This window comes from Muntiacus reevesi, chromosome 3, assembly GCF_963930625.1.
Source record: "Muntiacus reevesi chromosome 3, mMunRee1.1, whole genome shotgun sequence".
NCBI classification, from domain to species: domain Eukaryota; kingdom Metazoa; phylum Chordata; class Mammalia; order Artiodactyla; family Cervidae; genus Muntiacus; species Muntiacus reevesi.
Genome location: NC_089251.1, coordinates 200,409,154 through 200,423,843, shown reverse-complemented (window position 1 = coordinate 200,423,843; position 14,690 = coordinate 200,409,154).

The window sequence follows — 14,690 nt, the reverse complement described above, 5'->3', positions numbered from 1 at the left end:
ATTTCCTTTAGGATTGACTGGTTTGATCTCCTTTTAGTCCAAGGGACTCTCGAGAGTCTTCTCCAACACCACAATTCAAAATCATAAATTCGTCGGGGCTCAGCTTTCTTTGTGGCCCAACTCTCACATCCATATATGACTACTGAAAAAACCAAAGCTTTGACTAGATGGATATTTGTCAGCAAAGTAGTGTTTCTGCTTTTTAATACGCTGTCTATGTTGGTCATAGCTTTTCTTCCAAGGAACAAGCATCTTTTAGTTTCATGGCTGCAGTCACCATCTGCAGTGATTTTGGAGTCCAGGGAAATAAAGTCTGTCGCTATTTCCATTGTTTCCCCATCTATTTGCCATGAAGTGATGGGACTGGATGCCATAATCTTAGTTTTTTGAATGTTGAGTTTTAAGCCAGCTTTTTCACTCCCTTTTTCACTTTCATCAAGAGGCTCTTTAGTTCCTCTTCACTTTCTGCCATAATGGTGATGTCATCTGAGTATCTGAAGTTATTGATGTTACTTCCAGCAATCTTGATTCCAGCTTGTGTTTCATCCAGCCTGGCATTTCCCACAATGTACTCTGCATACAGGTTAAATAAGCAGGTTTACAGTATACAGTCTTGATGTACTCTTTTCCCAGTTGGAATCAGTCCATTGTTCCATGGCCAGTTCTAACTGTTGCTGCTTGACCTGCATACAGATTTCTCAGGAGGCAGGTGAGGTGGTCTGGTATTCCCATCTCTTGAAGAATTTTCCACAGTTTGTTGTGATCCACACAATCAAAGGTTTTGGAGTAATTGATAAAGCAGAAAGTGAAGTCACTCAGTCATGTCTGACTGTTGCAACCCCATGGACTATAGCTTACCAGGCTCCTCTGTCCATGGAATTTTCCAGGCAAGAGTACTGGAGTGGGTTGCCATTCCCTTCTCCAGGGGATCTTCCTGACCCAGGAATTGAATCCAGGTCTCCTGCATTGCAGGCAGACGCTTTAACATCTGAGCCACCAGGGAAGCCCTCAATAAAGGAGAAGTAGATGTTTTTCTGGAACTCTCTTACTTTTTCTATGATCCTGTGGATGTTGGCAATTTGGTCTCTGGTTCCTCTGCCTTTTCTAAATCCAGCTTGAACTTTAAGAAATCCAGAGGTGGACTATTAGGGCCAGAACAGTGACCCCACACACCACAGGGATGCACACTTATGCATTTTCTCTATAGGATCTCTAGCAAGTGGCTTCCTCCCTCTTGCTCCCAATGGCTGTTTCACCCCCAGGCATAGCCTTGGTTCCACCCAGGGTAAGCACGTGTCACTGGCCAGGTCTAGGTCACACGGCCACTCCTCAATGCAAGGGAGTCTGGGAAGGGGAGACTGCCCCCAACTAAACCTGGTTCTGATGGACATGGGGGCCGCCAGCAGTTCTGGCCACCTGATATCCGGGTGGTGTGGTCTTCTCCCTTCCCCATTCCCATCGGCTCCTTTGCCTCTTGCTTTTACCTCCTCCCCACACCTGCTGACCAGTGTCTCCTCCCGTGGGACCCTGGTTAGTGCCAACAGCCAGACATGGCCATCTCGGTTGGTCTTAATTTTCATATAGGAAATGCCTCTCTTCCCAGAACCCAAACACATGAGATGCCCAAACGGCCAGGGCACGTTTCCTCTCTCAAAGATATTCCAACAATCATATAATTGTGCTTGACTTTCCAGAACCACCTAGGATGTGCCCCCCGGAGCAGGAAGCCCGAATGGTCCTCTTCTCCCGAAGTTAGGTCCGCAGTGAAGCCTTTTGGACCTAAGGACTTGCAAAACTTGAGAAGCCTTCTGAAGAACCCAGAAAGCCTTGATCATCATAATGCCAGAAGGATCCTCTGCCAGGGTTCCTTGGCTCTGCATGAAGCCCTTTCCTGACTCCTGTCTGGAGTCCTGGGAATCTGAGCGGTGTAGGGACAGAGAGTGGGTTACATCAGGCTGGATTTGAGCATTTCACCCCTTCCAAAGAGGGTTGTTTTGAAGAAACTGAGAGAGTCAGAGGGGCCAACACACTTTTTCCCAACTATTTTGTTAGAGAACAGTGGAGCTAAGGTTCATACCCAGTTCAGGCAACACAATGCCCCTCTCCCCTCGGCCCAGAAAAGCCCCTGAGTGTCTGAATCAACCCTCCCATTGGATGGATGGGGAAACAGAGACCCAAGGCGGGGGAGCCGAGAGCTGGGGATGGGGGGAACTTGGTCAGACACAATGCCTACTCCACAGACGTCTTCCGGCACAAGAGTGTGACAGAACTCTTTCAACTCTAATAATCTCAGTTGATTATTTAAAATGAAGGAGAGGAAGAAGGAAGGAGTGAGAAGGTAAGTTCTGGATCCTGCATAATATCACCACGTAGAAAGACACTGCGTCTCTTCTGCCTGGATTGTCCTTCTCTCAAACTTCCACACACTCGTTTCTTCACATCTTCTGTTGATATGCAAATGCAACTTTCTAGTATTTGCCTCCTGAAATGGTTTCTTTTTCTCAGAAAAGAAGTCTAAGGATGGGCAGTGCAGGGTTAATAGGATGGTTTCATGACCCCACCAGGGACCCAGGCACCTCTCTTCCTGTCTTCAGCACTTGGCTTTATAGTTTTAAGATCACTTGGTGGTCCCAAAAGGCTGCTGGAGATATAGCCAACAAGCCTGACTTCCAGACAGAAGGAGAAATAGAAAAAAGATGTGCCTTATTCTTGTTAAGGAAGACTTTACAGAAGTCTCATGTGACACTTGGGCTTACCTGTCATTGGCTGAAACGTACTCCAAGTCTATATCTATCTGCTAGAGAGATGGGGAAATGCGATCTTTTAACTGGGCCTCTGTGTCTGCATCTATAAAATGGGTATAAGAATACCCACCCTGATGCCTGTTGGGGCACTAGAGATCAGGGACACAGTAACCTAGTAATGAGAGTGGCTTAGCAATGGGGAAGCTCAGCCTTTGTCTTACACTGCAACACTTAATTCCTTTGACAACCTCATTTTAATTCCCTTTTTTTCTATAAGAAATCTGAAAAATGAAAAAGTTACTAAAGAATCAAGGTAAGATTTGAAGCCAGCCGGTTTGATTCCACACACATTTCAATACTGCCTGCAAAAAACTGTGGATTTGTAATTGACAGGTTAAAAAAAAAACTTCATGGTACACACCTATTAGAATGGCTAAAGTTAAAGTTGGATGACGTATCTATTCCTATGACATTCTGGAGAAAGCAAAATTAGGGTCAGAAATCAGATGGGTTGTTAGGGGCTGGGCTGGGGGAAGGGTTTGACTACAGAGGGTCAAAAGAGAACTTTTGGGTGATGAAAATATTCCATATCTTTACTGAGGTGAGAGATGGTTACATGAAAGTTTTAAAACCGCACAGAAGAGCAAACCTTACTGCTTGTAAATTATGTCTCAGTTTCAAAAGTTACAGCATGTTGTCTCATTCCAGCATCCCAGGGGAGTTTCCTGGTGGTACAATGGTTAAGGTCTCAAGTTTCCACTGCAGGGGGCGTGGATTCGATCCCTGGTCGGGGATCTAAGCTCTCCTGAGCCCTGCGGTGTGGCCAATAAATAAATAAATAAATACCCCAGGGACCATGTGATTCAGATACCACATTGTTTCAATTCAGTAGCAAGGAAACAGACGTTCAGAGGCATGAGGATCCTTGCTGGCCACAGGGCCTGTGTCTGTCCCTCATGGGTCTGGGTAAGTGGCAGCCAGCACTGCCAAGGCCAGCAGACGACGCCCAGGTCTTCAGAGGAGGCCCCAGGCTCGGGGAGAGCTCCTGCCAGACTCTGTCACTACCCAGGTTGTGGCTGACCTGCCCATTCAGACCTGGTCCGGGAGATGGGCCCACAACTCCACTGGAGCCCCAGTGCGGGGACCTGGGACCCCCTGGTCACACCGCTGTCCTTTGTGGTTGGAGAGAAGGGACTGTCTGTCCGTGTGTCTGTCCTTGGCTGTCTGGACACTAGGACAGGCTTGTATTGTGCCCTAAAAGCGGCATTCCTAAGTCTGGGGAGGAGCAGTTCCATTAAATACTTTATTTAGCGGCAACAGGGGACCAGCAGAGGCAAAGCAAATTCCGCAGTCCTCTGGCCCCAGTGGAGGGCCCCTGATGTCAGGCCCAGGAGGCAGAAGGAAAGAGTGAACCTAGAGGGCCCTACAAACACAGAAGCCGTCTGAAATGTCGCCAGCAAAACCTGGAGTTGCTACTCGTTAGCAAACGCTTTAAGCAGAGAGGGGCAGCCGAGCAAGCCCGGGGTGTGTCGGGGGGCAGTGGCGGCAGAGGCTTGGGGACCACAGGCCTGAGGGCTTCCCAGAACATCCCTCCCAGCCGGCGCACGTGCACGGCTCAGAGTGCGCGACAGGCGCGCTCGGAGAGTTTGGCCAAGATTCATCTATTAACGTGTATTGAGAGCCTACTCTGTACCAGGTACTTGTCTAGGAGTGTGGATACATCAGTGAGCAAAACACACAGGGGTTACACTGCAATGGGGAGAGTGAATCCCTGGGGGAAAAAAAAGCAACCAAATAAATGTCAGATGGAGACAGATGCTCCAAGGGCAGGGGGAGGGGTGACCAGGCAGGTGGTATCTTAGGTGATCAAGGAAAGCTTACCTGAGAGGATGACGGTGGGGCTGTGGGTGCAGCGGGAAGGCCCTTCACTTGACGCTCTGGGCAAGCACAGAGTTTGGGGTGTGCTTTGCATGTTATGAGGTTCCGTAGATGGGATGGTAAAGCTAGAGCAGGTAGATGGGAGAAGTAAAATCAGAGGTGGTAATGAACCATAGAGGTCACTGCAAGATCGTGGATTTGATGCCAAGAGAGTGAGGATGATACTGAAGGGTTTTTAGCAGAGGAGCGATCCTCTGGCAGCTGCCTGGCCCCTAGACGGTAACCAGGGTGTCTCAGTCTCTGCAGTGTGACATCTCGGGCTTGAAGGGTTTTGCATGGGGATTTTAAATTATGAGGAGTACTGAGAAGTGCGTTGTGCAATATTTTGAAGCATCCCAGGCATCACCCACGAGATGCCAGTATCACCCCTCCCACCCGGTTGTGATGACCAAACAGTGTCTGCAGGCCCAGCTGGGCAGTACTGCCTCGGGATCAGCGGGGGAGCAGGGTGGTCCCCGAGGGTGTTGGCAGGAGATGGCCGGGCTTGCAGTAGGATGGGAGCGGGGGAGGTGCTGAGACGTGGTGGATGCCGAAGGATTTGATGCCAGAGAGGAGGACGCAGTTCACTGTTTAGCCTGCTCTCAGTCGTATCTAGACACAACTGAAGGGCCAGAATTGGAGGCATTCTGCGATTTTGTCAAAAAGGAGTTGTGGGCTCATATACTTCCTGTGGAAGGAAGACCAGAGACCTGGGAAGGGAGGCACAGAGAGTATGACCTTCAATTCTTTCTTAATTTTTTTACTCTATATATAGAGAGAGTAAAAAACTTTTAATTAATATATATATGTATGTATGTATATATATATATATACATATATATATATATATACACGCTAGTTTAAAAAATCAAAAGGTATATACTGTGTAAATCTATGTAAGATTTTCTTTCTTTTTTTTTTTTTTAATGTAAGATTTTCAAAATGGCAGGACTTCCCTGGTGGTCCAGGGGCTAAGATTCTATGCTCCCAGTGCAGGGGGCCCAGGTTCAATCCCTGGTCAGGGAACTAGACCCTACACTTCACACCTATGCCACAGCTATAGGATCCTGCCTGCTGCAGCTAAAACCCGGCACAGCCAGATGAATAAACATTTATAAAAGAAAGATTTTCAAAATGGCAAGATTACAGTGATGGAGAGCAGATTAATGGCTGCCAGGGACACAGGGCAAGGAGGGGATGTAGCTGGTATGTGACTATGGAGCAATGGACTGGCTCTAGGTCTTGAAGGCTGTGGTTATGTGAGCCTATCCTTGTGATAAAAGTGTATGCAAACACACAGTCACATTGTGCTTGCTCACGTGATGTGTAAAAATGATGCAACCTGAATAGCTGGATGAAGTTATACCAATGTTGATCTCCTGGTTTTGATAACATGCTATATAAGACGACGCCATTAGGTGAAACTGGGTGACGTGTACACAGATGTCTCCATGCTATTTTTGTAACTTCCTTTGAGTCTTTGCTTATTTCAAAATAAAAAGTAGTTTTAAAGGGCAAAGGGAAGGGTCTATTAAGACAGAGGTCTTGTCTCATTGACCTGAGCATGAGCTCCGGAGGACAGAGCTTCATGGTAAAGCTCAACTCCCCATGCCTCGCCCAGCGCCAGCCACCCCATGGAAGCCCCTTAGTGCTTGAGAAAAGGATAGCTGAGGCAGGGGTGGGTAACATGCAGATGCCCTCAGCAAACAGCGGAATGGGGGACAATGGCAGGGAACGAGAGTTAGGTGCGGTGAAAAATATGGGTCCAAATACTTCTGAGACAGGCAGAGAACCCTGCCTGCATTTCTACTGCAACACCTGAGGGCAGTTTTGGTGACAGGGACTCAGTTTCGGCTAGAAAAGCCCTGGGGAATGAGTGAGATTAGGGCAGGAAGGATGCTAAAGGAAGACGAGGACCAGCGCCGTCCCTCAAGGGCCAAAACTCGTGCAGCTTAAAGGTCAAGGGAGCAGCCGGAACGCCCAGGCTGAGCCAGAGGGGCTGGTGGAGGGTGGGGCCCCATGGGTGTGGTCATTCATCGCGGAGTTCAGGACTCACCCTCCACTTCTCCCCAGACTCAGGAAGGAAGGTGCGATAAGCCCGTGGTGAGTCACAGGAGGGAGGGGGCCGGAAGCTGGGATGACCTTGGCTGACCCCTCAGGGCTGGGCTAAGTGAACCCTCTCCTGAGAACCCCACCATACTTCAGGACGCAGAGAGCGCCCCCGCCCCCCAGATCCACCGAAAGGGAAAGAGCAGAAGTCATGGTCAGTCACGCAGCGGGGAAGAGACCGAAAGGACAGTCGGCCACCTCAGACCATGGCCAAGACCTGAGATGCCTCCTGACCCCACAAGGAGGCTGGATTTTCAGTAAGGTCAAGGCAAGGGAGGAAGTGTGCGAGGCCATGGGGAGAGGGCTGTGGAAACCCCTGCCCCAGACAGCCTCACCCAAGACACCCTCACTCCTGAGCCCATTGCCCCAGAGACCAGCCCCATCTGAGCTGGGCCACCCTCCCTGAGTGCACCCCAGGGTCTGCATGCAAGGTGAGCACCCGGGAGCCAGGGGTGATTCAGAAACCACAAGGGCACAGCACTGCCGTGATCCCGCATCTCCTCCCTGGCCTGTGGAAATGTCGCCAGGACCCACGGCGTGCAGTGCATACAGACCCTGTGCCAAGCTACGTCCGAGTCAGGGTGCCAGGCTGTGTCCGAGTCAGGGTGCCAGGCTGTTCCAGATTCTCATGCCAGTTTTGTGAAGCAGGCACCTGTGGTACCCACAAGGATGCCATATCATCTTCCTGCAGCCCTAAGACATGGCCAGGATTCCAGAACAGGCCTGTCTGATTCCAGTAACCAGGCTTTAGCCAGCTCTGTACTCCTGCCCCTCAGATTGCTCTGAAGATGACTGTGATAACACCAGAATGCTAAAGAATCAGAAGCTCACGCCTGCACCTCCAGAGCATGCTCACGTGGTGCCTGCGCTGAGGATGGGTCCTGGGCTTTCATCCTCTTCCAGCAGGAAGTCCTTCACATTCTTACAGGTCAGGCTCAATCCATGTCTGCCAGGAAGCCGGCCCTGACTCATGTAGCTCAGGTGACCTTGCCCATCTCTCAATGCCTTCAGAATGTCTGCTCATCTGACCCCTTCACCTAATGCTTTATCCCCTCAACTGCATCAACACCCTCTGTCACCAAGGCAGAACAGGATAACAGCTGAGATGGCCAAGCACAGTACCTGGCAGAGGAAGGGTTCAATAAACACCAGGTAGTCAGGTCCATGGATAGAGAGAGAGGTAGAGAGTTACAATTTACTGTATATTAACAAGAAAGCAGGCCTTGCCTTAAAAAATAACCTTAAGTGAGATTGGATGTAATGTCTTCACACTTCTCCATATTTTCTAAATTATGAGACCAAAAATAGTACTTTTATATTCTGGGGGTGGGGGTGGGGAATGAAGAAGCATTTTTTTTTTTTTTTTACATTCTTACAGGGTTTATGCAGAGGCATTCGGTGTTGGTCAAAGTAAAAGGATCATATTTGTCTGCGATGACAAGCAGGTCAGGCACAGGGTACACCCTTAGAGCATAGTCATACACCCAGTACACTGGGCAGACACAAAGAGGGAGAGGAGTCAGGTGTCCTTGGGATAAGACAGTCTTTACAAAATGATTAGGAATATCCAAATTGCTACTGGGAAAATGGACGCAGTTTCTGCACATTTTACTCACTAAGTCGTCACGAAAGACAATAATTTCTTGTGTACAATACTGAATTCTGCAAGGATTAGTAGTAAAAACTGAAAATGGTACTCTTCGCCTGAATTCATTAGTGATGCGTTCATCAAATGGTGGCCTTGGTAAGATGGAACCAAATCCAGGATCCTCTGGGCCAGGTACAAACACAAAACGACTACTTTGATGAATATTTGGCTGCATTTGAAGCATTTTTTAAAAAATGAAGGCAATGTGATTTTTGAAGCAAACAAGTGCTCCCATAAGAAGTGCAGGTGATTTCACTGAGCACCTACTTGTGACCCTGGGAGGTGTTGGGGAGGCAGCAAGGGCGAGGACTCGGCCTTTCCCCGGGGAGCCTGGATGTGGGGCAGCGCCTTGCCTGACCAGTCCCGGAGTAACTATTCCCAGAGGCACCTGCGAGGTGTTCTCCCAACCGCAGGGGTGCAAAGGTTTACACAACACAGCCCTTGCCCTGAACAAACTTGCAATTGAATCACATCTTAAACGGTTTATGTCAGCCCTCTGAATAGCCCATAACCCTCACTGGGTAACAGACACCTGCCTTCAGCTGCCTGGCCTCACAGCAGCCTTGGGCTCTCAGGACTTAATCCTTTACTAGTCACCTAGTGTTAGGCAAATACTGTACCAAGTCATTTATGCATTCCCGGCCCACCATTTCTGAAACGGCACTTTCTCCGTTTACAGCAGGAGACACAGGCTCACAGAGGTAGTGGGAAGGGCCGGGACGGCTCTGCACGGGGCTGCACCTGGGCAAGCCAGCAGCCCCTTCAGCCAAAAAGATGGAAGCTGGGCCCTCTGACCAGCTGACCCCACCCAGGCCCTCCGGCTCCCCTAGTAAAAGTCAAGCAGAATGGACAGGCAGCCCCATCTTTTGCCCTCTCTTCTCATAAAGATGTTTTCTTTTCCTCTAGGAATGGAGTCCAGCTACCCCCTTGCTCTGCTGGTTCATAATCTTTTTTTTTTTTTACAAGGATTCTCAAGTTAATTAACAGCCTTGACTTGGCTATGCCAGAAAAGCAACAGAAGGATTTTTTTTTTTTAAGACCAAAGAAACAAGGAACAAAGTGTAAGTGGTTTTAGAAGCCAAAGCAAGGTTCTAGAACACTCCTATGGATCAAGGAAACCTGAACCACTTTTGTTCTTTAGGTCCACGAAAATAGGAGGGGGAAGGAGAGACCCAGGAGAAAACGCTGACCTTGCCACATTGTCCCCTATGGTGCCCTGTTACCTGGTTATGAAGGATAAGTCAGCATGGCCTTTGCTTTTTCCACCCACTACCCTCGGTTCTTCTGTCCGTCTCCCCGGGAGTGGCCCTTGGCTGGTACAGAGGCGCTGCAGACAGCCTGTCTGTGGTCCTCATGTGCCAGAAACCCATCAGGGCCCGTGGTAAAGTGTCCCCTGCTTGGACAGACCAGGCCTGGTTGGGGAACTCTGATCCTGCATGCCGCATGATGTGGTCAGAAAAAAGAAAAGAAATGAGTGGATTGTAGGAAACTCTATAGTACAAACTCTTTAGTTTCTTCCACAAAATATTATAAGAAAGTAAAAGATGAAGGAAAGCACTTGTAAATCAAGAGACAATCCCTCCATCACGGGGTTGGGCAGGCTATCTTGTGGGAAGACACACCCTATGAATCTTCATTACAGCCACATCCATAGAGCTTTTTTTTTCCCCTTTAAGCATCATTTTGATTAATTCCTCTAGAATTCACAGAATGGGCTCTCAGGCAGGAAGATCTCAGGCAGAAGTCAGTTGTTTGATGAAATTGAAGTTTAAAAAAGAAAGCCGTTCTTCCCAGTGTCCCACCCCAGGGCAGACCACTCTACAGAGTCCCAAAAGCAGATTCTAGGGTCCCTGCTCTCAGAGGGGGAAGGTGGGGTTCAGAGAGGGGCAGGGCTTGTGGGGGCGACACTGCAGGGAAAGAGGTTTCCTGGAGCCACAAGCTTGGCCTCGAGTCCACTTCTCCCAGATGTCAGATGCTTGAGATCCATCACTCTTGACTGGTTGAGTGACCACAGGCAGGGCCCCCTTCCCTCAAAGTCGCCCTCTCATAGCAAACGGCAAGGTGGCACTGGCTTTTTCCCCAAGCCCCTTAAGTCCTAAAGCAAAGTCAGTCAGCCCATGACAGACTCGCGGGCGCAGAGGACACATCTGTGCCGGGATCAGACATGTGCTGTGCAATCACGTAGGGTAGAGAGACCTCTCTGAACCTCTGTTTCCACTGCTAAAAGTGGCAATGAGCTGAATTTTGAAGACTGTGGTGGTGATTGAACACAATATTATATGTGAAACGGCTAGCGTGGTGCTGATAGACAGTAAATCGAGACATTAAGACTAACCATTATTCTTATTAATATATTTGTTGTTATTATTGCAGGAGGTGGGTGGGCAAGATCAAAGGCAGAAACCTAGAACTCTTATGAACATCTCCCAATTCCAGCCTTGACTGGCCCCCAGAGACCTTCCCCAGCTGACCGGGACCCCCAGTCATTGTCTTCCAGAGAGAGGGTTTGAGGGCTGACTCTGAGAATCTCGCTTGTGAATAAAGTAGCCTGTTTTCTCAAAGACATATTGCCCTTTGTTGTTCAAATAAAGCTATTTGTGGTGAGACAGAATGGAGGGGTACAAGGCAGAGAAAAAAATGTGTGAAACAGAAGAGGTGATGGAGGAAAGACTGCAGAGAGACAGAAAAAGCCAAGGAGGGGAAAGAAGAGAGAGAAAACCTCAGGGTGGACAGCAGAGAGGCAGTCAGGATGGCAAAGAACAGAAGCAAGAGAAAAAAGACAGGAAGGCAGAGAGGTGGCTGGACAGACCTGGAGTAACCCAGAAGCAAAGGCGGGTCCGTGACTCACTGGGGCCAGTTTAGTCCAGCCAGGCCCTGTGGCTCCATTCCCCTATCGCTGCTGTCAATCTGTGGCCCGGTGAGCTGAGGGCAAATGAGCCTTGAACATGCTATTCTGGGCAGGAACAAACGCTCTTCCCAGGCAGCCTGTTCTCCGAGGGTGCCTTGGGGAGGGGTGGGGCCCGCTGGGGGCTCTCCTGGCTCTGAATGGTCGCTGTGAGGAGAGCTGGGTCCCCAGCCAAGTCTAGGACCCAGGGGAGACACTGTGATCAAAGCCGCGGAGGGTCAGGCCCAGGGTGGGGCCAGAAAGGTGGCCTGATCAGTGCTCCAGGACCAGGCGGACAGGGGGTCACAGTGCCACACCCCAGTGCCTGACAGGGGGCCCAGGGCCTCTAGCCCATCGCCCCGACCCCAGAACAATACACCTCAATGGCTGTACCTGTCCAGAATCACACACACACACCAAAGAAACCACATTTCATCCAAAAAGAAATGTGGACCTTTCTCTCTTGAACAGCAACTGATGACACTTGGACCAACAACCTTGAAACCTCCATTCACTGATCTCTGACTTTTAAGGCCTTCCCAAAGTTTTCTGCGAATTTCTTGAAGGCTTCCTCTCTCAAATCACTGCTGTCTTTGAAGACAGGCTCCCACAGTTGTATGTTGTGATCAGTTCCCATCTCATCGCCTGTGAGATGCATGGAGGCCCTGAGTTCAGGCGCAGCCCACCCTAACCCAGATGGGAGACAGCCCAGTCTCTCTCTCGGATGCTCACACTCTCTCCTCCTGCTACTAAAGACTCTGTAGGTGGTGGAGGCGTGGGGATGAGGAGGATAGCACAAAGCATCAGGCTTTGCAGTCCTGTTCTTAAGCGCCTCCGGGCCCCTCTCCACCTGCGTCTTCACCCCAGGCTAACCAGCTCCCTTCCTCCCAGGCTAGTCCATCTCCCATAAACCCTAGTTTTCTTCATCTCTTAGGAGGTGCTCTCAGCTCCCCAGAGTTTCTCTCTCAACCTCCTCCCAGCTCCTGGTCTTGTCTCAGCCCAACAAGAATGTTGCTTTTTGTTTAACCTCACCCACTCCTCTTGGAAAAACTGGACTAAAACTCAACATTCAAAAAACAGAGATCATGACATCCAGTCGCAACAACTCACTACAAATAGAAGGGGGGAAGTGGAAGCAGTGACAGCCTCCCTGCCCAGGGTCCCTCGCCTGCTCTCCCGCCTGGTCCCCCCAGAATCTCCACTATTCATCCTGAATGGCTCAGATGACAAAGTGCAGTGACCCAAGCCAGGACCCGAAAGTTCTGAAGGAGTTCATGGAAACTTACAGGGTCATCATTTCACTTCTAAAAATCAAGAAGTTGGAACTCTCCTCCTATTCTGTAGTAACCTATATGGGAAAAGAATCTGAGAAAGTGGGTATACGTATGACTGAACACCTGTATCGCTATACGCCTGAAGCTAAGACAGCATTGTAAATCAACTATAGTATAAAATAAAATTTTATTTTTATGTTTTATACATAATTTATGCATGCTTTATACATAAACCTTTTCTCTAGAATCTTTATTTTCTCTGTATTTTCCTTCATACTTTGGGAGTCTACCTGGCATCAGAAGTGCAGAGCTGCTGGTAACAATTTCTTATAGATTTTGTATGTCTGAACAAATCCTTTATTTCACCTTAATTTTGAAATACTATTTGCTGGGTTATAATTCTAAATTGTTGTTGCTGTTTCTTTACACAATTTTAAATATTTTGACATTTAAATAAAATGCAATTTTTTTCCATTTTTTTCTGAAGAGAAATTTATTGCAATTCTGATTCTTTTTTCATATGTGGCATTGCTTCTTTCCCTGGCTACTCTTTAAATTTTCTCTATATTATTGGCTTTGATCAATGCAATTATAATCTGCCTTGACGTAGTTTTATTCAAGTTTCTTGTGCTTGGGGTTCATTGATATTCTTGGTTTGGTGACTTTATAGTCAATAGTTCAGTGTGAAAAATCTCTAGCCATTGTCTCTTCTTATGTTTCTTTCATTCTTTCTCTCCTTTGAAAATTTCAATTACACTAAGATAAGAGTCCAGACGGTCCCCAGTGTACCACAGTCCACTGATGATTTTTTGACTTGAGGATGGTGCAGAAGTGATATGCATTCAGTAGAAACCATACTTGGAATTCTGCGTTTTCCCAGGTAGGCAGCACGCAGGGTTGTACTCTCTCTCACGCGTGTGTATGAACATGCGTAATCGCCTCAGTAGGGTCCGACTCTGTGTGACCCTACGGACTGTAGCCCTCCAGGCTCCTCTGTCTGTGGGATTCTCCAGGCAAACGTACTAGAGTGGGTTGCCATGCCCTCCTCCAGGGAATCTTCCCGACCCAGGGATCAAAGTCCCATGTCTTACATCTCCCGCATTAGCAGACAAATTCTTTCCCACTGGCACCACCCGGGAAGCCCATGGTACTCTCTCATAATGCTGGGCAAAGGCAACTAACTGTCCAATGGGAGCCCCTTTAAGACCAGCTTTAAGACCAGCGGGTGGGTCTGACCCAGTCTCCCTTCAAATGACTGCTCCTGCCCTGGGTCCTAGAGCATGTGATTTCTCATAGACCTCTAGTTCTGGCCACCCAGGGAGTGAGGGTCCTGACAAGGCTGAGTTTCTGCCCCTCTTACTCATCTCATTGTCCTTCATATGTTTTAGCTTTGTAAAAAGGTGGTTTCTACTAGTCTTCAGGCCTTTCTCATCAATAGCTGCTCTGTAAATAGTTGCAGTTTGGACGTGCCCATGTTGGGAGATGGACCCGGTACCTTCCTACTCTGCATCCTGGCCATACTCCTCCTGTTGATGTTCTTCATGGGAGTTCCCCCCACGTAGCAAGATTGGAATCTCTGAGGCTCCAGACCTGAGCAGGATTGTGCCCTGGGGTTTGCAGTCCAGGGTTCCTTAGTCACATCTGCAATAGGGGTTCTGGGCTAGAGGTGGGAATCAGCTCTCCCAGCCTCGTCCTCCACAATGGGGGCAGAAGTGAGAGGTGGGTGAGAGGGAGGGAGAGCCGCCATCCCTCCCCTGAGGGGCAGGAAGACTCTGTCCCCTGTTGCCTGGCCCCCCTCCACCCCCAGATTGTTCAGCTGCTCCCCTGGCCTGGCCCGTTCACATATCGGGAAAACACACACCCGAGTCCTTTCCATTATCTGGTTGTTTGAGTGTCTTGGCTAAGGGCCTATGCTCCCAGCTTTCTTGGTTCCACTAGACTGTCACAGAACACCCAGGGAATGCCAGAATGCATCATGTTGGGTGCTTGCACACATCCTATAGAAATTCCCGACCCCTGGTCCAGGAGGTAAAGGACCAAGCATGGATTGAACCCAGGCCCTGAAAGCCATTAATAGATTGAAAATTCATAGATTGAAAGCCATTCGTTTGGCC